Below are 22,225 nucleotides of genomic sequence, written 5' to 3' on the forward strand. Positions count from 1 at the left end.
CGGAGAGGCCGGGTAGGGAGCGGCCAGACGCCCAGCAGGAGAGGCGCCAGGCCCCAGAGAGCTGTGGGGCGGTCACACCCAGGTGTGGAGAGACGGTTGGGGGTCCCATCGATACTGCCCTCCGCCGGGAGTGGGAAGGGCTCACGTGGTATCCCCCGGGCCAGGGGTTGGTGTCTCGATGTCGGGCCTCGCTGGGACCGAGGCCGGGTAGAGCAGGGTCATACAGATAGTCACGTGGAGTGACGTGCAATCCAAGATGGAGGAGTCCCGATGTGCATGGGACCTCGTGCTGCTTAGCGCGGGGAAACAGGACCATGTCGGAAGGCTCGATGACTCCGAGGGCGAGCATCTTGGCGACCTCGGTCTTTATGCAGGCTCGAACTCGGTCAGGCACTCTATAAGCGCGGTGTCGTACAGGGGGGCTATCCCCCGTGTCCACGTCGTGGACGCACCAGGGGGTCACCCCGGGCGTGAGAGAGAAGAGGGCAGCGAAGGGTTGCAGCAGCTTCTGGCAGTCATGGCGCTGTTCTGGTGTCAGGGTGGCGGAGAGGCGGACGCCCTCCAAGGAGCCGTCTTGGCTCGAGGACCCCAGGAGGTCTGGTAGGGGCTCGGAGTCACTTTCACCCCCATCGTCAGTAGCCAGCAGTAGGCTTAGTTCCGTTCGGGCAAAGTGGGGCTTGAGCCGGTTGGCGTGCAGGACCCGGAGGGGGTTCCTCGGAGACTCCATGTCGACCAGGTACGTGACGGGGCTCTTCCTCTCAACTACCTTGAAGGGCCCGGTCCACTTGTCCTGCAGGGCGCAGGGGTCCACGGGGGACATGACCCAGACTTGCTGGCCCGGCTCAAACTCGACGGCTGAGGCATTCTCGTCATACCAGCGTTTCATGTCTTCTTGGCTGGCTTCAAGGTTGGCTTCCGCCAGGGCCCGGAACTTCCGAGTCTGGTTCCGCAGGGTCAGGAGGTACCGGTAGACGTCGGGCGGGGCACTTTGGACGTTCGCCTCCCAACCCTCTTTGACCAGGCTGAGGGGCCCTCGGACGGGGTGCCCATACAACAGTTCGAAGGGGCTGAAGCCCAGGGACTTCTGTGGTACCTCCCGGTAGGCGAACAGGAGGCAGGGCAACAGGACATCCCATCTCCTCCTGAGGGGCTCTTCCAGGCCCTTGATCATCCCCTTCAGGGTTCGGTTGAACCGCTCGACCAGTCCGTTCCCCTGGGGGTGGTAAGGGGTAGTGAATTTATAGGTGACCCCACATTGTTGCCAGAGGGATCTCATGTACTTCGAGATAAAGTTCGTCCCCCTGTCGCTCACTACTTCTCGGGGGAACCCCACCCTGGAGAAGATGCCCATCAGGGCCCGGCCCACCACTGGAGCTGTCACAGTTCGGAGGGGGACAGCTTCTGGGTATCGGGTGGCGTGGTCGACCAGTACCAGGATGAAGCGGTGGCCCAGGGCGGTTCGGGGGTCGAGGGGCCCCACGATGTCGATCCCCACTCATTCGAACGGGGTGTGGATGGCTGGAAATGGTTGTAGGGGGGCTTTCACTCGTCCCCCAGTCTTCCCGCTAGCTTGGCAGGTCGGGCAGGACCGGCAGTGCTGGTCCACGTCTCGTCTCATTCGGGGCCAATAGAAATGGGTCACGAGGCGGCTGTAAGTTTTGTCCCGCCCTAGATGTCCGGCGAGGGGCACGTCATGTGCCAGGTTCAAGAGGAACTCTCGAAATCGGAGGGGGACCACCAGCACCTGGCCGGCCCCTAGTTCGGCGACTTTCTGCTCGCTATACAATAAGTCATTGTCCCAATAGACCCAGTGGGTTCCTGTGGGGTCCCCCGCAGCCTGCGCGGCCGCCTGCTGTCGGGCCCCCTCGAGGGACGGGCAGCCCTTCTGCTCTTGCTGGAATTGTTCGCGGGTGGGGCCCCCGTCGTGGCGCCACTGGGCCAGCTCGGGGATCTCGCTGAGGGGAGCGGCCTCGTTGGAAGAAAGTTCGGACGGCCCGGCCTCCTCGTCAGGTTCCTCCGGGCCGGAGGAGGTGGATTGTTCGGGGCCCGCCGGCTTGTCGGAGGCCGGGGCCGCGGCTGGCTGGGTGGTCATGGACCGAGTGGTGGCGCAGGCCCACTCGGGTAGTCCTAGCATCCCCAGATGCTCTCGCTGCTCCACCTGGGCCCAGGGGGCGCTCTCTAGGTCGTTGCCCAGGAGGCAGTCCACCGGGGCGTCGTCGCGGACAGCTACTTTTAGGGTGCCGGACACTCCTCCCCACTCGAAGGGGATTCGGGCCATCCGGCACATGCTCTCGGTGTTGTCTGCGGTCCGGACAGGGCAGAGGACATGTGGCAGGATCTGTTCGGGGGTCACCAGATGGCAGCGGACAGCGGTCACACTGGCCCCAGTGTCCCAGAGGGCCTCGGCCCGTCGCCCGTTGATGGTGACCCACTGTTGGTACTTCTGGGTGTTGCTTGGGATGGTGGCTCGGGGCACCATTTCTCGGGAGCCTAGGCATACAAGCGACATGGCGGCTGGTTCCCACTCGGGGGACCCGTCGTCGTGGTTTTCTTCCTCGTCCTCTCTCTCCCCCAGGGCTGCGGCGGCTATTTGTCGGGGAGGTGGCCCCGTGGTCCCGTTCCGTCGGTTCACGGGGCAAGCCGGGTCGCTTGCATAATGGCAGGTCTGCTGACATCCGAAGCAGGTCACTGTCGGTCGTGGTCCAGACCGGGCGATAGGGGGTCCCTCTTCGGCCCTGGGTCGGGGAAGCGGGGTTGGTTGCTTGCCCTCGTGGCGGACTTCTGGGCGGCCCGGCTGGGAATTCTCGACTGCGGTGGGACCCCCCTCTTCCGCCTCGCTGGCGGGGAGGTCCCGTGGTACTCCGGGTGTAGTCCCCCACAGGGTTCCGGGGGACCCGGGTGTTGACCCATCGGTCCGCTTCGGCGGCGAGCTTCCGGGGCTCGGTCAGTTTACTGTCCAGGAGGTGTTGCCTTAGTTCCACAAAGCAGTTGTTGGCGAGGTGCTCCCAGACAATGAGGTCGAACAGTTCATTATATGAGGTGACCTTGCTCCCTTTTATCCATCCTTCCAACGCTCGGCTGAAGAAGTCCACGTATTCGACCCATGTGGTACCGGGGATCTTCTTGCAGTCCCGGAAGCGTTGCCGGTACATCTCGGCCGATAGTCCGTAGCGTGTGAGTAGGGCTTCCTTCATGTGGTCGTACGAGGTCATCACAGCGTCGGGGAGTTGCAGCAGGGTATCCCGCCCCTCGCTGAGGAACCTCCCCCATAGGCCGGCGCCCCAATCCTTCCGGGGTACCCGATGGGAGGTCATGGCTACCTCGTACGCTCGGAACCATTGCTGGATGTCGTCATTTTTATAATACTCCTTGATGACATCCTTGGGGATGTGAACCTTTGGCTCGGTCAGGGGCAGAGCGTCCCGGGCTCCGGGGTTGCTGGTCTCCCCAGTTTTAGCTTTTAGTTCAAGTTCTTTAAGGCTCCTCTCGTGCTCGAGGGTTAGCCGTCCCTCCTCTAGCTCCCGATGCCTTTTCTTCTCCTCGATTTCCTCTTGCAGCCGTAGTTGCTCCAGGGCTATCTTTTTCTCCGCCAGTAGGAGCTCACCGTCCAGCCGGAGTCGGGCTAGGTCCATTTCGTGTGTCCGTGCCCTTTCCCGTTCTCGTATCTCTTCGTGGGAAAGGCTGGTGTCCGGGACGGTTCGCTCCCCGTTTGTCGGGGTCGTGGTCGGCAGGTTTCCGTCCCGGGCCGAGGTCCCTTCGGCTCGGGGTGGAGGGGTCTCGAGTTCTGCCCAGGCTTTCAGGGCTCTCTGCATATCGTCCTTGGTGCCCAATCCTGTGGTTGGGATCCCTTTGTCCTTGCAGAACTGTTTGAGTTCTTTGTGGGTGTATTCCTCCAGTTTCTCCACCTGGAAGGTTGCGGCCACGGTTGCTTCTTGGCCATCCATGGTTTTCTTTTCCCATCTGGTCCGGCAGTGGTTGCGTTTCTTGCTTGTACGATTGCGTCTGGCTCGGATCCCGTCGCTGGCCACCAAATGTTGGAGGGAGGCCCACCGGGTAGTCGGGGAGACTATTCCGGGCACCTTCCTACCGCAAGGTTATAGCCGAGCGCCGCTGAGAAGCCCCCTCGGGGAGGTCCTTCTCCTATGATCGTACTAGGCCCAGTAACACCACCACACAGGACTCAATAGCAGTTGCAAGATTAGATTCTTTATCGGCAGTAATACGGGCAATATTTACAGAGGGATCGAGGGATCCTATCAGAGTCTCAATGTTCGTTAAGAGGATAGGGTAGCGGGACAGTCTTAGTACCAACCAGGTACGGGAGGGCTCGGTGCCAGACCTTGGATGCTGGTCTCAGAGCGGCTCGGACGTGGAGAGCCGCGACGGCGTCTGCAGGGCTCGGATGGTAGTTCCGCTTAGGTCGAGCCGCGACACGGTCAGCAGGGCTCTGGTGGTAGGTCCGCTTCGGTCGAGCCGCGACGAGGTCAGCTGGGCTCAGGTGGTAAGGTTCAACAAGGTCGGGCCGCGACAGCGTCAGCAGGGCCCCAAAGGTTCGTGAAGGTCTTTAAGCACGGTGGAGCCGCGACGTCGTCAGCAGGGCTCAAGTGGTGGTTCAGGGTGAGTCTTCTTCCGTAGGGTCAGCCGCGATCCGATCAGCAGGGCTCTTGACTCCAGGATACAACTACTGCCCTGTTGTCGGGTCGCCCCAGATATAGGACGGGTGCCCTTTGATGTCTGGACCCTTGCGCCCGGAGGGGGCGGAGAGGCCGGGTAGGTAGCGGCCAGACGCCCAGCAGGAGAGGCGCCAGGCCCCAGAGAGTTGTGGGGCGGTCACACCCAGGTGTGGAGAGACGGTTGGGGGTCCCATCGATACTGCCCTCCGCCGGGAGTGGGAAGGGCTCACGTGGTATCCCCCGGGCCAGGGGTTGGCGTCTCGATGTCGGGCCTCGCTGGGACCGAGGCCGGGTAGAGCAGGGTCATACAGATGGTCACGTGGAGTGACGTGCAATCCAAGATGGAGGAGTCCCGATGTGCATGGGACCTCGTGCGGCTTAGCGCGGGGAAACAGGACCACGCCACGAGGCCGGCTCCCACAAAGCACATAACGCTGTTGCGTAGATCTGAAGTCACCGTGAAAGAGAGACAATGATCTTTATTAAACAGTTAGAGGAGGTAGTAAAGGCAAGACAGCCATCATGACTGCAATGTAAGATGATGCAGTAAAGGAATGACAGAACATTATTGTAAGTTGGGGTGCTTATTTGAGTGTATTTAATTAAGAACATCTCGGTCAACAGGCATTTAGTAACCCATCCAATGCAAATAAAACATAATCAAACATTTTTTGTAGTGGCGGCTGCTACCTGGATGCAGAAATGGGGTGGTGTGTGTAGGGCGGGGGGATGATGGGTTGAAAAAAAAATCACTGACCTCCCGGCCAGCCAGCTGTCGCCTCCTACATTCTCTTCCTCGCTTCTTGGGGGAGACAGGAAGCAGGAAGTACCAGGGCTCCCAGGCTTCCTGCAGCCAATCACTACGCTGAAATGCAGCATTGTAATTAGTGTGAGTGCCGTAACACGATGCTCAGCCAGGGGCTGGAGGGGTGGGCATGTTCTCCACGCAGGCTGTAATGCAGCCTGCATGGAGAACACGGTATGTGCGCATGACTATTTTGGGCAGGCCAAGCACTCATGCTTACATAGGCAGTGCAAATCACGCCTCCCCCTGCTCTGAAGCAGGCCCGCCCCACAAAGAGGCTGCAACGGGGAAAACTAAAATGATAATAACCTCGAGTTATTATCACTTTCATTTTTCTTTTTTTACACTGCAAAAAGCAGTGAGGCAACACTCCGCTGCCTTACCGTCGGAGCCGGCACTGATTTTTTATGGATATAAAAAGCAAAAGGAAGGGAAATTAAAAATTAGCGAATGATACAAACATGGTTCGCTTTATCAGCAAGGACACACCCTTCTTTATACATAGATGGAAGATGTTCATCTGCTCGGTTTCCAGTGTGTTGCTGAAAGCATCAGTTATATTCAGGTCTGGACTGTGTACCTCAGGGATTTGTTGACCTTCATCATTTACTTTAGGTTCCATTTTCCTTTCCACTCCAGTGACACGGTCTTCTACAGAAGGATGCTCAAGGGTAGGAATAGGGCTGGGCATTTTTTTTTCATGAAACTTGGTAGCAAAATAACTTTCAGTTTTTCTAGTTTCTCGTTTTTTACATTTGCCTATTTCCTGTACAGATACTTTTTTTTTTAGGCATGCAGAATAATAGCAGTTGGTGTAAATTTGGGACCAGTTTTTCTAGTTTCTCGTTTTTTTACATTTGCCTATTTCCTGTACAAATACTTTTTTTAGGCATGCAGAATAATAGCAGTTGGGGTAAATTTGGGACCAGTTTTTCTAGTTTCTCGTTTTTTACATTTGCCTATTTCCTGTACAAATACTTTTTTTAGGCATGCAGAATAATAGCGGTTGGTGTAAATTTGGGACCGGTTCCCTTTTTGTTGTTTCAAGTTCTCACATGAACCATTTCAACATTTGTCTGCCGAACTGTATCTTCAAAAAGAAGCTTTTAAAATGATACCACAGATGGCTTTTGCATTTTTAGGTCTCACCTGAGACAGCATATGCGCTGTCGCTTGAGAGGTCTATTGTTCCTTAAAAAAAAAAAAAGGCTTAGGCTCCTTTCATCACTTACCATTGGTTAAATAAATAACCCAGTATTTGTAAAGTGCAAACTAATCACCCCTAAGGGTCTCAAGGCGCTGGGGGCTGTTGGGAAGGTTAAGCGAGATATTGCCCAGAGTCACATGGTGATGGGCTGAGCTGTCGCCAGCGCCGAGGATCGAACCGTGAGACCCCTGCTCCGGAGTCAGCCGCCCTGGCCGCTGCGCCACACCTCTCCCCTCTCTCATTGGTTGGGTTCCTTGTCACTCTCATTTATTTTATTTTTATTGGTCAGCGACCGTTGGTTTCATTTTGCCAGTCTCCCACCAGACACACACAGACAACAGCATCAAGTCCATTTCTTTGGGGGGATTTAGGTTTCATCGTCTCTAGAGTTTTTAAACTTTTTTTATGGTTTTGTTTTTGAAAATGTTATTATATGCAGTCTCAACCTTTGAATCTTTCACAAACTGATTTGCGAATAAGATCTTTTGTCATGAAAAATTAAGATTTCTCATTTGGAAGAAGTAGAAATAGTCGCCAGCTCTACATCATCTGGTGGTAGACCGTGTTTTTGTTGTTGCTTGCTCCCCCTTTGTGCTCCGTGGTGATGCCCTCTGTGCGGCACCAAATCCTCGTGCTGGATTCAGGTATTTCCTCAACCGTTATCAGCGCCAAAAGATGAAAGGCTGAACTGGCCTCACACACACTGGACCTCATAGTCTAAATAGAAGTCGCGGTAGGTATCAGGAGCCAGGGTTCAAGTCCCTCAGCTCTCTTCTCAGCAACACACACTTCACTTTCGTTTCTCTCACAAAACTGCAGTCCTGAACACTTTTTGAAGTCCCATTTCTCTTTATTTTAAATCCAAAATGGATACAAAACAGCCCGTTTCCAGATCTGCGTCTGTCCTCCACACCTGGTTATTCACCCCACAGAACTTGTGCTTTAACTCTGATGAACGCCTTCAAGATACGCAGCCCAGGCAGGCTGGAGGGTTGATAGCCTCCCAGGCAGGCTGGAGGGTTGATAGCCTCCCAGGCAGGCTGGAGGGTTGATAGCCTCCCAGGCAGGCTGGAGGGCTGATAGCCTCCCAGGCAGGCTGGAGGGTTGATAGCCTCCCAGGCAGGCTGGAGGGTTGATAGCACCCCAGGCAGGCTGGAGGGTTGATAGCCTCCCAGGCAGGCTGGAGGGCTGATAGCCTCCCAGGCAGGCTGGAGGGTTGATAGCCTCCCAGGCAGGCTGGAGGGTTGATAGCCTCCCAGGCAGGCTGGAGGGTTGATAGCATCCCAGGCAGGCTGGAGGGTTGATAGCCTCCCAGGCAGGCTGGAGGGTTGATAGCATCCCAGGCAGGCTGGAGGGTTGATAGCCTCCCAGGCAGGCTGGAGGGTTGATAGCAGCCCAGGCAGGCTGGAGGGTTGATAGCCTGCCAGGCAGGCTGGATGTTGATAGCATCCCAGGCAGGCTGGAGGGTTGATAGCCTCCCAGGCAGGCTGGAGGGTTGATAGCATCCCAGGCAGGCTGGAGGGTTGATAGCCTCCCAGGCAGGCTGGAGGGTTGATAGCCTCCCAGGCAGGCTGGAGGGTTGATAGCCTCCCAGGCAGGCTGGAGGGTTGATAGCCTCCCAGGCAGGCTGGAGGGTTGATAGCCTCCCAGGCAGGCTGGAGGGTTGATAGCCTCCCAGGCAGGCTGGAGGGTTGATAGCCTGCCAGGCAGGCTGGAGGGTTGATAGCCTGCCAGGCAGGCTGGAGGGTTGATAGCGTCCCAGGCAGGCTGGAGGGTTGATAGCCTCCCAGGCAGGCTGGAGGGTTGATAGCCTCCCAGGCAGGCTGGAGGGTTGATAGCCTCCCAGGCAGGCTGGAGGGTGCAGGCTGGAGGGTTGATAGCATCCCAGGCAGGCTGGAGGGTTGATAGCATCCCAGGCAGGCTGGAGGGTTGATAGCCTCCCAGGCAGGCTGGAGGGTTGATAGCAGCCCAGGCAGGCTGGAGGGTTGATAGCCTGCCAGGCAGGCTGGATGTTGATAGCATCCCAGGCAGGCTGGAGGGTTGATAGCCTCCCAGGCAGGCTGGAGGGTTGATAGCCTCCCAGGCAGGCTGGAGGGTTGATAGCCTCCCAGGCAGGCTGGAGGGTGCAGGCTGGAGGGTTGATAGCCTCCCAGGCAGGCTGGAGGGTTGATAGCATCCCAGGCAGGCTGGAGGGTTGATAGCCTGCCAGGCAGGCTGGATGTTGATAGCATCCCAGGCAGGCTGGAGGGTTGATAGCACCCCAGGCAGGCTGGAGGGTTGATAGCCTCCCAGGCAGGCTGGAGGGTTGATAGCCTCCCAGGCAGGCTGGAGGGTTGATAGCCTCCCAGGCAGGCTGGAGGGTGCAGGCTGGAGGGTTGATAGCATCCCAGGCAGGCTGGAGGGTTGATAGCCTCCCAGGCAGGCTGGAGGGTTGGTAGCCTCCCAGGCAGGCTGGAGGGTTGATAGCATCCCAGGCAGGCTGGAGGGTTGATAGCCTCCCAGGCAGGCTGGAGGGTTGATACGCATCCCAGGCAGGCTGGAGGGTTGATAGCCTGCCAGGCAGGCTGGATGTTGATAGCATCCCAGGCAGGCTGGATGTTGATAGCGTCCCAGGCAGGCTGGAGGGTTGATAGCGTCCCAGGCAGGCTGGAGGGCTGATAGCATCCCAGGCAGGCTGGAGGGTTGATAGCCTCCCAGGCAGGCTGGAGGGTTGATAGCGTCCCAGGCAGGCTGGATGTTGATAGCATCCCAGGCAGGCTGGAGGGTTGATAGCGTCCCAGGCAGGCTGGAGGGTTGATAGCCTCCCAGGCAGGCTGGAGGGTTGATAGCCTCCCAGGCAGGCTGGAGGGTGCAGGCTGGAGGGTTGATAGCATCCCAGGCAGGCTGGAGGGTTGATAGCCTCCCAGGCAGGCTGGAGGGTTGATAGCCTCCCAGGCAGGCTGGAGGGTTGATAGCGTCCCAGGCAGGCTGGATGTTGATAGCATCCCAGGCAGGCTGGAGGGTTGATAGCATCCCAGGCAGGCTGGATGTTGATAGCATCCCAGGCAGGCTGGAGGGTTGATAGCAGCCCAGGCAGGCTGGAGGGTTGATAGCAGCCCAGGCAGGCTGGAGGGTTGATAGCCTGCCAGGCAGGCTGGATGTTGATAGCATCCCAGGCAGGCTGGATGTTGATAGCGTCCCAGGCAGGCTGGAGGGTTGATAGTGAACCAGCCGCGTGTTCACTGAAAATGAACCCCAGAGCGCTAGTTTTTCGCCTTCCTATACGGTGCATACAAAAGTAACTAAGTAATGTTTTCAACTGAGACACAAATCCATTCTGCTGACACTAGGCCTGTTCCTGACATAGACACTATCCCAGAGGAAAAGAACAGTTTGTGTCTGAATGAAACAAGCACTGGCAAAGCTAATAGGCCTCGCATTCAAAAGAACAATTGGCTTTGTCGAAGTTATTTACTCATGCTTTTCAGTAGCACAACTAGCGTGCAGCATAGCTGAAAGTAAAACAAAAGAAAGAAAATCGCTATGATGCAGCCTGTGGCCAGTACTTAACACAGACGTGTTAGCTTTGCCAATGCTTGTTTCCTTTTCTGTTGGAGAGCCCCTGGGTAAATGCACATGCCTCATGTTTGGAAATTCACCATGAAGGTACTTCCAAGTGCCAAAGACCTTCGAGGTCCTGTATATGGAAGTGGGGTTATTATCCCCGCAGACACTGATGTGGGTGGATTTTCATCCCTTCAGCGCTGGGCTGAGTAGACCACTCTTTGTTGACTTACCTTTCTGTTTTAGGCTACCGACCTCCAATTACCTTTGTGATCTCTGCTTCAGGAACAGGTTCTTCAGCTCTAAATTGAGTAATGACATCCTGGGACAGTTAAGTGGTTGCTGGTTTCATGGCTGCAGTGTGATTCAGATCAACACTTCCCATGGCATTCACAGGCTGATGAAATTTAAGTGGCCTGAGGTTGTAATCACATAACTGGCATAACTCCAAAATCCAGATGTGTTGTTGCTAGTTTCTGCTGGATGTGAACCTCCTTTTGTTCCCGACTGAGGTGGTGGTAAAAAACATGACTGTACTGTTAGCTGTCCTGAAGGCCAACCTGCAGATGTGGCCTGATGGCGAAGCTGTCGACTTTGGAACATGGGTTTCAATCCCAGCATCAGATTTGATTGAAAAGCGTGTGATTCTGGGCAACTCACTTTTCTCACTGTACCAAACAATCCAAAATAAGCTGTAAATATGTGAAGTGTAATGTGTACTCGATGTTGAATCATTATGGTCAGCACCCTGTTGCTTTTCAACCCAGTTTGCACCCTAGAAATACCCATATATAAATATAAACAAGACATTCTGCATAGTGGGATAAACTGGTCACATTGACCTTACATCTTGCTGATAGATTGTAAAACGTATACATTTCACATCAATTTTTTAAATTAAGCAGAAGAGGGACATCACATTATCTTTACTTAATTTTTTTTTAAAAAGTGCTGTCGCCCAAAACTGAGAGTCAGGCCTTACCCAGAGCACCATTGCGCCTGGAGAATACACCATTTATGCAAACACCCTGCCTTTCAAATACACAATCATCCTGGTTTGTAAGTAGAACGCACATTTGCCTGGACACAGAGCAATAGCTCTAGTTTAATTTCCATTGTGGTTCATGGAAATAGAAGAAGGGCTGCCAATATGATGACCTGTACTGGCTGCTCTTTTTTTTTTCCATTCCCATTAGGATCAAGCATAGGCAAGGCCAATAGCTCAGTCTCACCTATTAGACCTATTGGCTTTGCCTGTCTTTTTAGGTCTCGCCTGACGTAAGACTGCGCAGACATGTGCAGTCTCGCTGGCAAGATTTAATATTTTGGTTAGATTTCTCTAGTGGGCTTTAAGCCCCGCCCCTCCTTTCCATTGGCTGGCGTCACCGTTTATGCTAAACGGTGGCCAGCCATTGGAAAGGAGCGTCTCGTGACTTACACTTTTCTCTTTTAGAGCCGTCCCAGTTGGACTGGCTGCCCCGACTTACTGCTGGCGTAAAAGGTTTTCTTATCTTTATGGGGCCAAACACATGGCCCCATAAAGATAAGAAACCAGTCATGTGAGTCAGTCTAACTGGGATGGCTCGCGAGCCAGTCCAACTGGGATGACTCTAAAAGAGGAAAGAGAAAAACAACATAATTGCGAGCGCTTGTTAAACCATGAAATCCGTCCAAACACGGCACCCCCTCGAAGATTCAGCACCCGGTGCACCGGTCACACTGCCCTAGAGCCGGCCCTGGTGTGACGTGAGGCAGCGCGGGGGTGGGAGGAGCGGAGGTTGTCTCTTCGAGTCTAGTGCAGACAGGCTGCTGGTTTCACTTTCCTAATTTCTGCGGCTGCTTTTACCTGTACAACGGTATTGCTCACAACATAACACCTCAACTACATCCAGAACATTTGTAGGTTAATAGAGCGTCTTCACAATGGAATGGATCTTCTAAGATTAAGAAATGTAAGATTCCCGTCTTTGTCTCTTCATCATAGCACGCAGCTCTGATGTGTCTGCCAAACCGGTAATTCTGCTATTCCCTTTCGCTCTTTCCCTTTTCTTCTCCCTCTCTCTGGCCCTCCAGCTAGCTTTTCTCATGCTCTGAAACGCGTTAGTGAAGCACACTGAAAGAACACTAATTTTACTGTGCCCAAGATCACACGTTTTGGCTTGCGGGAAAGCCGAAATTCAGCTGCAGCTTTAGTGGTTAAAGCCAGACGTTTTATCACTCGCACACGCAAATTGGAAACCCTTGATATTCAACCACCCCTTTAGTTCTATCGAGATCGCTAAAATGTGCATGTTTAAGCTGGGTAACAGTAACACCTGATATTTATGGCAAGACACAGGACATACAAAATGCAGTACCAAGTGTTGAGTTAAAACTCAACTTATTTTAGTGACCTTCAACCAAACTGCCCCGGGGCAAGTCTCTTTAAGCCTGTAATAGTCATTTGCAGATGGTCGGCAATTTACCGGGAGCCAGGAAGTAATTACAGCCTTCGAATTACACATTTGGGAACTCGTCCTTCAGTACACTCAGTATCGCCAACCTCCGCAATTTTCATGTGTGCTAACAAACTCTTAATTTGAACCGTCACTGACACACCATGCTGTACATTTATTTTACACTACACAAGGCTTGAACGTGTTCTTACAGACCTGCATCAGAGGCGTGGCACAATCTACGATGCTTTACCAATCATCGTGCCTCGGTCTCTCGACTTATAGACCATAGCACCTGCATCCTTCCGGAAGCCCATTGAGGTGCCGCCGTGGCCCCGAATGTATGCCCATTCCTCCACCGGGTTTCTACAATGAAATTCTTATTCTTCCGTCCATCTTAATTATTCTCTGGGACTCACTCTCCAGTGGTGTCTTACAACACTCCTGCTGTAACTCAGTGTCAATTCAATACTCGCCTACACTAAGGATTTCAGCAGTAGGCTACTGCGTTTCAGCTAGAGACTGAGATTACTGTTTGTGTGAGCCCTGGGTGTGAGAGGGTGGGTGAGGGTGGTACAACAGAGAGTGCTGCGTGTTGGGCTCCGGAGATTGGCTGTAAGATCGCACATTTAGGACTGCTGGTGTACCAGAACTTCCCTGCTGGAGGGGTGGGAAGTCCAGTTACCTCCCCTTAGTGTCTTGCTTCATTGTCTAGCGCTATATTACCATTCTGCCACCTCCCGGTGTGTTTGGAGTTTGGCTAACTTCACGCGCTGGTCTTCGGGACTGATTCGTAGACCGGAGTCTGGTGGTTGTTAGATGGTGGTCATCAGTGGTGTGAGCGTGGTTAATATGTTTCATTGGTGTGTATACTTGCTTGCATGCAGAGCACAAGTCCTAAAACAAGCATTGAAAATGCAATAGGCCTCGCCTTTTATTAAGTTAAAGCCATTTGCTTTGCTAATGGTATTATATAGCAAAGCAAATGGCTTTAACTTAATAAAATGCGAGGCCTATTGCATTTTCAATGCTTGTTTAGCTATGCTCATAGCATTATGTCTGCTCTGCAGCATGGTAATTAAAACAAGCATTGGCATAGCCAATAGGTCTCGCTTTTGGGACCTTATAAGTGTTTAGCCATGCAACAGTTGCATAACTAAATACTTATAAGGTCCCAAAAGCGAGACCTATTGGCTATGCCAATGCTTGTTTCTGTTTATTACTGCTCTGTAGTAATGGCGGCGCATGGGTGCCACCATTACTACATAGAAGTAATAAACAGAAGAAAAAAAAAACTGGCTCACGGAGAACATCAAAGCAGCCGTGCAGCCGCGAAAGTGATCACGATCGTGATCAAACATCAAAGCGCCCGTGCGGCCGCGAAAGTGACGCGCCCGCGCACATGCACTGTAGCTCTAGGCTACAGTGATAGCCCTTTTTTGAGCCCTCACAAAAAGTCTCGCCAGACCAGCGCATGCGCTGGGTCGGGCGAGACCTAAAAAGCACAGTGGTATGGTCACCTTGCCATTTTGTAGGGATGTGCAAATGTGCAATTCGCATTTGCGCACGTACAAAACAATGTGGCTATTTGTTTTCTTTTTATTTGTCCATACTGGATGGATAGAGGAAAGGGCAATATGGCAGGCAGGGGAAGCAAGGCAGCGGTTGGGGGGAAGCAACACGGGTAAAAGAGAGCAGCTGGCGAAAGAGAAGCGAAAGAGCGCAACATGAGTGTGGGTTTTTGGGAGAGAATCAAATAGGCGAGAGAGAGTAACGTCAAGTGGGGAGAGAAAAGCACACAAGAGAGATAGCTGGAAAACACATGCACTTTCCTGGAGTGCTTAAAGAAAATGAAAAAGTTGTTCCCTAAAAGCAAGCAGTGGAAGCATAAAAAAATGAGCCAATTAAAGAGATAGTAAAGATACTATGCTCCATGGAAGTGCCAAACTCATGATTGACAAGCAGGGAAATGAATACGAAGCAGGCACATGAGAGTAACAGGAAAGCCAACCAATGGTATGCAGTGTGGGGAGAGGGTTGTAAGCACCTGTATGCGCTCGATAAACCCACAATATGTCTTTTGCGCTGTCTGCTAAACTAGGCCTAAAAAGGATGACCTAGTCGTCTCTCTCCACTGCTCATATGAGGATGAGGACAGTGAAGGAGGTGGCAAATAGTCCTTGGCTCGTGAAATAATTGGTGGTGGTAATGAGCGCTAACAACCCCGGCACAAATTAAGCAATGCTCATTACAGTATTAGAAGGCTGCAGGGAAGGGAGGGTGGAATGTGACCAGATCAGTGGGTAGAAGGCACACTGACGTCATTATTAGATGCTTGGAAGGCAGACAGATGTAATTAGAAGATTGGAGACCGTAGTAAAACAAGTGTAAACGTGATCACATAGTTCAAAGATTTAGGAAGGTTAAATATATGTTTGGAAACTGTATGCAGAGTTTTTTTTAAATATATTCTTTAAGAGCTGTTCAGGAAGTTGCAGCCCCAGCCTGAAGGAAAGGACGGGCGTGTGGGAGGTACAGCCTGGATGTAAATACAGCTGGGAGATGGACACAGACCGTCACAGAGTGACTTGTAACGCGCAGGCTGGGGTCAGGGCACATTCGTTTTATCTGGATTAAAAAACAGTAGCGGCAGAGCAAAGTAGGGACCTGCGGGGCGGACACAGTTGAGGAGAAATCGTTTCATGACACTGTTGACCCTCAGTGCCGCATAATTCAATGAATGCCACGAAAGTCGCCGCCATTCTGACGGCCAGCAGGCTTCGGTGAGCAGGAGCCTTTGGAGACCGGTTTTTAGGACAGGGGGTCCCACCTAGAGCTCGGTCACCTTCTCCGGTTCTAGATAATTACAGCAGGCAGGGGTGGCAGAGAGAAGGGGGGGGGGACAGGTAAGGGAGGTGCTCCAGGACCAGGAGAGAGATGGAGCAGAGAGCGGGGTGTAAGGGAGCGGGGCGGGTTTTAGACATTTTGCCAGGGCTGGTTTTGTTTTCCAGCCTGGCCTTGGCAGCAAGGGTTCATTCACTACAGCCCTGCCAGTCAGTGCCTGTGCCAGGCAGACCTCATTCTACCGAGAGTGCCCTCTCAGATGTGCCTGAAGACGAGCAAGGCACTTTGAATTAATGTGGGCCCCTTCTGTGGGTGACCCTCTCTGCATAGTACGGCTCTGCCCTCCTTCCGAATTGTTGCCTTAAATCATGTCGACCATGCATCCCCTCCTCTCACGGTGAAAGCCATGTCGCCTGGAAGTCTGAGTTGGTGCTGCAGTAACGCCCTTGCAGGCCACAGGGGTTTAGGTGGGGTGAATAAAGTGTGTGTGGGGAGGGGTGTCCAAAAGGGGCGTGACCTATGGAGTTACAGGCGTGACTTAAAACCGTAAAGTACTTTTCTGGGATTACCATAGTGTGGCACCCACGCAGTAATTGTATTCCTCTGAGCTTTCAGTTACTGCACCCAATTATAACAAGACAGAAACTGAAATACACAAAAAACCAGCCTGGGCTGCGGGCTTTGTGAGTGGTTGTCTGTGTGCGCTCTGCAGAGAGGCCAAAGATAGGAAGACCATATATGCATCTTTTTGACGCCCAGACAGGCACTGCTAGGAACTCGCACTGCCTTGAGCCTGAATACCAGAGCTCTATAACGTGGCCGCTATTAACACCTGGAGGCAACTCAGTGAAAGTAGGCACTATACAAGGGTAATATGATCAACCAATCAGGGGGATTGTAAGCGCTCTAATAACCCTTGATGGTCTCAAGGCGAACGAAAAACACAAGTACAATAACACAACCTTCTGGGAATAGCTAACACTCTAATGGAGTGCACGATTCAGTAAAATGTGAAATATAAACTAGGCCCGATCCGTGAACTCTGCTCCATTAGAAAAGTTTGCGGAGTTTTCCTCACTCCGTGGGGCACGCAGAATTCCGAAAAACTCCACTCCGCGCAGTGAAGAGGAATTTATTCCTCGCTCGCGCTTGCCAACAGTAAGTTGGTGAGCGAGGAAAATCCAATGCTAGACCACCTCCCTGCGAGATTTCTTAACACTTGCAATTGAGAAACCTTCCGTTCGCATTGAGGAAGCTGCCGCTCGAGTAGAACTTCTACTCAAGCGGCAGAAAGAAGCAGCGCCCTCTTGCGCAGCACGTAGTGCTGTTCACGCTAATTTAACAGCACAGGACATACACCTGGCGCTAAACATCAGTGCGAACGCCACAATGTAGTGCATTCTGCCATTTGCAAAACTCCGCGCAGCACGGCTGAGTTTTTTGACACTTCTCTACGAAATGTGCGCAGGCCCAATATAGACGGGAACTAAATCACTAATATGAACTACCTGAACATGCGAATTGTAAAGACCTCAGGATTGTTTTCCCAGCACAGTTTAGGGCATGAATATAAATAGGGTCTGATAGGGACCCGCTTCAACGCCCGTAATAAAAACTACCGGGTCTGAGACCGAGAGGGGAACCAGACCGACTTAAAGCGCCGGGCAGGCAACTTCCTTACGGCACCAACACAAATGGCCACAAGGGGACACCAAATTACACTAAAGAGCCTAAAGAATGGATTTTTGGTGGAGCAAAGTGTGAAGCAAAAGAGTAAGATATCATTTTGCATCGGTGTTTGAAAATCCTTAAGCAAGGGTTACGGGAATAGAATAACTTACCGGTGATGGGCATCCACCATCATGAGCCCAATGATGCCTAAGACCCACTGCGATTAGTTGTCAAGAATATGTCAGTCACATCCCTAGTTTACTAATAACTCTGCCAGCACATCCAGCTGCAGGAGGCGCCCTTGCCCGTTTATGTGCCAGTCGAAGTGTCACTGCTGGTCATCTACCTGCCTTTAGAGTTTGTCAGCCCCGCGTGGCCATGTTGTTCAACGCTCCATGCAGATGTGTAGCCCATCACCAGCCTGGTGTGCATGTACTGTGGGTGGACCTTCTTCCTTATATGTGCCTCTTTGTTGCCTTTAACAGGGGTGCCTTCTTGTGCTGCTTGCGACACAACCAAACTTCGAGCGATGCACCTAAGAATGCAACGTCACTGCTTGCACTTCAGAGCTCCGCCCCTTTGCTGCTTTTGTAGGAAGCTAAAAACAATCTCTTCTAGCGATACCTTCTCACAAGGTAACCATCCGCAAAGAATTCCCATTCCCACCCTTTCCCATACCAATGTCATCCCACATGCAGCCCTGCTACTCATCCTGCTGCCCAGGGCACAAGTCCTAAAAAAAGAAGTGGGGGGACGCTCCAAGTTAGGTGGTGTCACCGGAAGTGACCTCACGACAGGAAGTGACGTCACGAGATGTAGTCCCCACTAATTAACAAAGGTTAGAAGGCGATGGAGGCAGGTTCAAAGGGCAAAGGAGAATGTTTACGTTGGAATTAGTCACCGTATTGACACTCAAAGGAGCGGGGAAATTAAAGATGCGCTTGTTCGGTGCGTATTTATTGCCCACAGTAAATTTGCCGGTCTCCGTCTGAAATGCATAAACACATACTGACCTTTTCTAATATACGGCCACGAGCGCCCGTCTGTCATACTGAACGGCTCCATCAACGTGAAACAACTTAAAGAGCTCTGTTCGCCCTCTCTCGACAATAGAAGGTGGGGTTTGGTGAGTGCTGAGCGCGCGCGCAGGCTCGGGTACCGGCTCCATCTTTTGGGCAGGGGGGACGGCGTCCACCCGGTAAAAACCCGGTAAAATAAGTGGGGGGACGCCGTCCACCCGCGTGGTACCCCGACTCGAGCCCTGCTGCTGCCTGACCTTTACCGTGTACTATTATTCTGCCCACAGTAAACCCCTTTACTTGCTGCTATATCACCCCCTTGGTTTGCATTTCCTGCAGTAAAACACCCAGAGCGTGCTGCAGTCCTTTGTTTTGTAGCTAGGTTGGTGTAATATAACTTACACATACACATACAGGAGCATGGGAAAAAGGAGACACTGCCGCAAAGCCTGTTGAACTTGGGACAATTGCCATGAAATATTACGATGACAATTGTGCATATTTCCCTTTGAATAACTTATGTGTGACTCTGGCCTCTAATTCTCAGGGAGGTTCATGGCTTTGGAGTAGGTTGTGTTGTTAATCCTTATTTGTATTTGTGTGTTGCATGTATAGAAGATAAACCAATGGGCTTCCTGCTTCCAAGGACCAGGCTGGGTCAGTGATCCCATGGGGATCCCTCGGTGCGCACTATCTCGTTTGCAGCTGGTCAGGGTGGTGCACTGTGTTTCCGTCCAGATTTCACTATAGGAAGGCATTCTATTGTATTGTGCCAAGGCCATGAAAAAAGATTGGTGTAAAAGGCAACACTGATTTCTTTCTCCACAATGGCTTCTACAGTGACAGTTGTATGGATTCAACATCAAGGGCCCTCTAGACTTTGGCTGGCCCACCAAACTGAGGGCTCCCGGCTCTACTAGAGTTGGGCAAACCCTCATGTTTGCGCCATCAGTGCCCCGCTGGAAACATTACAGCCAGTCCCTAATGCTTTGGAGGTTGTCGTGTATGTAGCGAAGAGAAGCCGTCCGCCCTAGTTAGAGTGGATTGATGCATGTATTTCATTTTGTTCAGTACTGCCAGGAAAAGGCTGTAGGTGACGAACAGGAAAAAAAAAAACAGGGTGTCAAAAGAAACTCCTACTTTGGTAAAACACAAACAGTTTTCTGAACAGGCACGTGGAACATGGCGGACCCTCAGGAAGCTTGAAGTGCCTTCAGAGGCACTAAACAAACTGTCACTGGAGGGAACACATCTCAGCCTGCCTTGGAAACCAGTTGGCTTTCAAGAGAGAAGCTCAAAGGATAGGTGCAATTGGTGCTAATTTTACGCCCCATATTATACATTATAAGGACACTGCGAGGCGCCAAAGAATTCCGTGACAACATCGAAGAATGAGGCCACAGCCCAAGCTCCTCTTTGAACTCTGAGGTGACATCAACGCCTTATAACGGGTAGTTAGTGCTTAATAATACACGCGATTCTGCATCCCTCTATAAACGCCTGGCTCTAATTTCTTTATCTTCAGCGGCTTGTGATGCACCCACTCACCGATTATACAGTAACAATGTCAGAACTTAACGGTAATAAGTTATTGCAGTCGAGTTCTGACATGGCAATGCCTGCCCGCAGAGCGCTCAACCAGTCACGGAGCAGCGAGCAGCTCTTTCTAAATATGATTATTTTTTGCATTCCTTAGATAATTGTAGAAAAGTTAGAATCATTCTGCATGTTTCTACACATTCTGACCTGCTGCAGTTTTTTATAACTGACTTGTATTGACCTGTTTTAAATATATTTTTTACAACAAATATCTAACTGATTTTTGATGTGTTTAATTTTGCACAAGAGGTTCCATTTTTATTCTTCATGTTTTGCAAACATGCTCTCTCTTTCATATGAAAGAGCTACGTGACAACGTTTTTAGTGGTTTGTTTCCCGCAGGGAGTAATGGTATGCGGAATCACAACACGGTCGTTGTGATTCCCTGCAGGGACAAAGTTTCGCGGTGAACGTTGTTTACCGTGACCAGGTATTACATTGGAAAAAGTACTTTCTGCTTTACATGATAAGGATATTGCAAGTCCCCTCAGAGTTCCAGAACCGTTTAAAGGAATTCAGCGTTTGGCCTTGCTCCTCTAAATGGTTATGGTACTCCTTTGTCACCTGCAAAAGCCTTAAATTGTACAGCAACAGGTTCTTTAAACATCATATAAATACAATTTACAATCACAAATGCAATAGAGAGTACGTTATCCTTAAGAATACACATTCAAACCATTGAACTGCAACCAACCCTATTTTAAAACGTTGCTCTCTTGCGCCATGTTATGAAAGAGATATGACTAGAGATGTGGAGAATATGAAAATAAAAATGTAATATGAAACAAAAATTGGTCCAAAAATATATTTTTAGTTTAATGCATTACATTTTTAAACATGGTTGTAGTTAGAATGTGTTAACACAAGAAACTAGCATCCTCGTAACAATCTCCAACAGTATAATAGATAAACGCACAGCCTTTTTATCAATCAATCAATCAATCAATCGCATTTATAAAGCGCGCTACTCACCCATCAAGGGTCTCAAGGCGCTGGGAGGGGGGGGGGGGGGGGGGGTCAGTGCTCGAAGAGCCAGGTCTTGAGCTGCCTTCTGAAGGAGAGGTGGTCAGGTATGGCGCGAAGGTGGCTGGGCAGAGAGTTCCAGGTCTTCGCTGCTAGAAAAGAGAAGGATCTTCCTCCGGCGGTGGCTTTGCGGATGCGGGGTACGGCTGCCAGGGCCTGTCCGGTGGAGCGCAGAGTGCGCGGGGGAGTGTAGAAGGAGACGCGGTTGTTGATGAGTTTGGGTCCGAGGTTGTGAAGGGCTTTGTGTGCGTGGGTGAGTAGTCGGAAGGTGATCCGCTTGTTGACGGGTAGCCAATGGAGTTTTTTCAGGTGTCCGGAGATGTGGTGGTGGCGAGGGATGTCCAGGATGAGTCTTGCGGCAGCGTTCTGGATCCGTTGGAGTTTCCTCTGCAGCTTGGTGGTGATGCCGGCGTACAGGGTGTTCCCGTAGTCCAAGCGGCTGGTGACGAGGGCGTGGGTGACGGTCTTCCTGGTGTCGGTGGGGATCCAGCGGAAGATCTTGCGGAGCATGCGGAGGGTGTTGAAACATGCCGAGGTCACCGAGTTCACCTGTCTGGTCATGGTGAGGGAAGAGTCCAGGATGAAGCCGAGGTTGCGCGCGTGGTCGGTGGGTTGGGGAGTGCTGCCTAGGGCGGGGGCCACCAGGAGTCATCCCATGCGGTGGGAGTGGGGCCGAGGATGAGGACCTCTGTTTTGTCTGTGTTCAGTTTCAGACGGCTGTCTGTCATCCAGTTCGCCACTTCCTTCATTCCTTCATGTAGTCTGGTCCTAGCTGATGTGGGGTTGTTAGTGAGGGATAAGATGAGCTGGGTGTCGTCGGCGTATGATATAAGGTCGAGTCCGTGTTTGCGTGCGATGTTCGCCAGGGGGGTCATGTAGATGTTGAAGAGAGTGGGGCTGAGGGAGGATCCTTGAGGTACGCCGCAGATGATCTCCGTGGCTGTGGATCTGAAGGGGGGAAGGCGGACTCTCTGAGTCCTTCCGGAGAGGAAGGAGACGATCCATTCCAGGGCCTTGCTTCTGATGCCGGCGTTGCTGAGGCGGCGTATCAGGGTGCGGTGGCAGACCGTGTCGAAGGCTGCAGAGAGGTCCAGGAGTATGAGGGCCACGGTCTCTCCCTTGTCGGTCAGGGCTCTGATGTCGTCCGTTGCTGCGATCAGGGCGGTTTCGGTGCTGTGGTTGGCCCTGAAACCGAACTGTGTGGGGTCGAGGGAGTCGTTGGTTTCCAGGGCGTTGGTGAGTTGAGCGTTGACGATTTTCTCAATCACTTTGGCGGGGAACGGCAGGAGAGAGATGGGCCGGAAGTTTTTGAGTTCGGTGGGGTCTGCTGTAGGTTTCTTTAAGAGGGCGTTGAGCTCTGCGTGTTTCCAGCTCTCCGGGAAGGTGGCGGCGGTGAGGGAGGCGTT

General features: G+C 52.2%; 1 protein-coding gene across 1 annotated transcript in view; it reads right to left on the reverse strand.

The window, feature by feature from the left end:
* GRAMD1A (GRAM domain containing 1A) overlaps positions 1 to 22,225 on the reverse strand; it is a 676,680-nt gene that overhangs the window by 615,597 nt on the left and 38,858 nt on the right. The window lies entirely within an intron of this gene.

Source organism: Triturus cristatus, chromosome 7, assembly GCF_964204655.1.
Source record: "Triturus cristatus chromosome 7, aTriCri1.1, whole genome shotgun sequence".
In the NCBI taxonomy this organism is placed as follows: domain Eukaryota; kingdom Metazoa; phylum Chordata; class Amphibia; order Caudata; family Salamandridae; genus Triturus; species Triturus cristatus.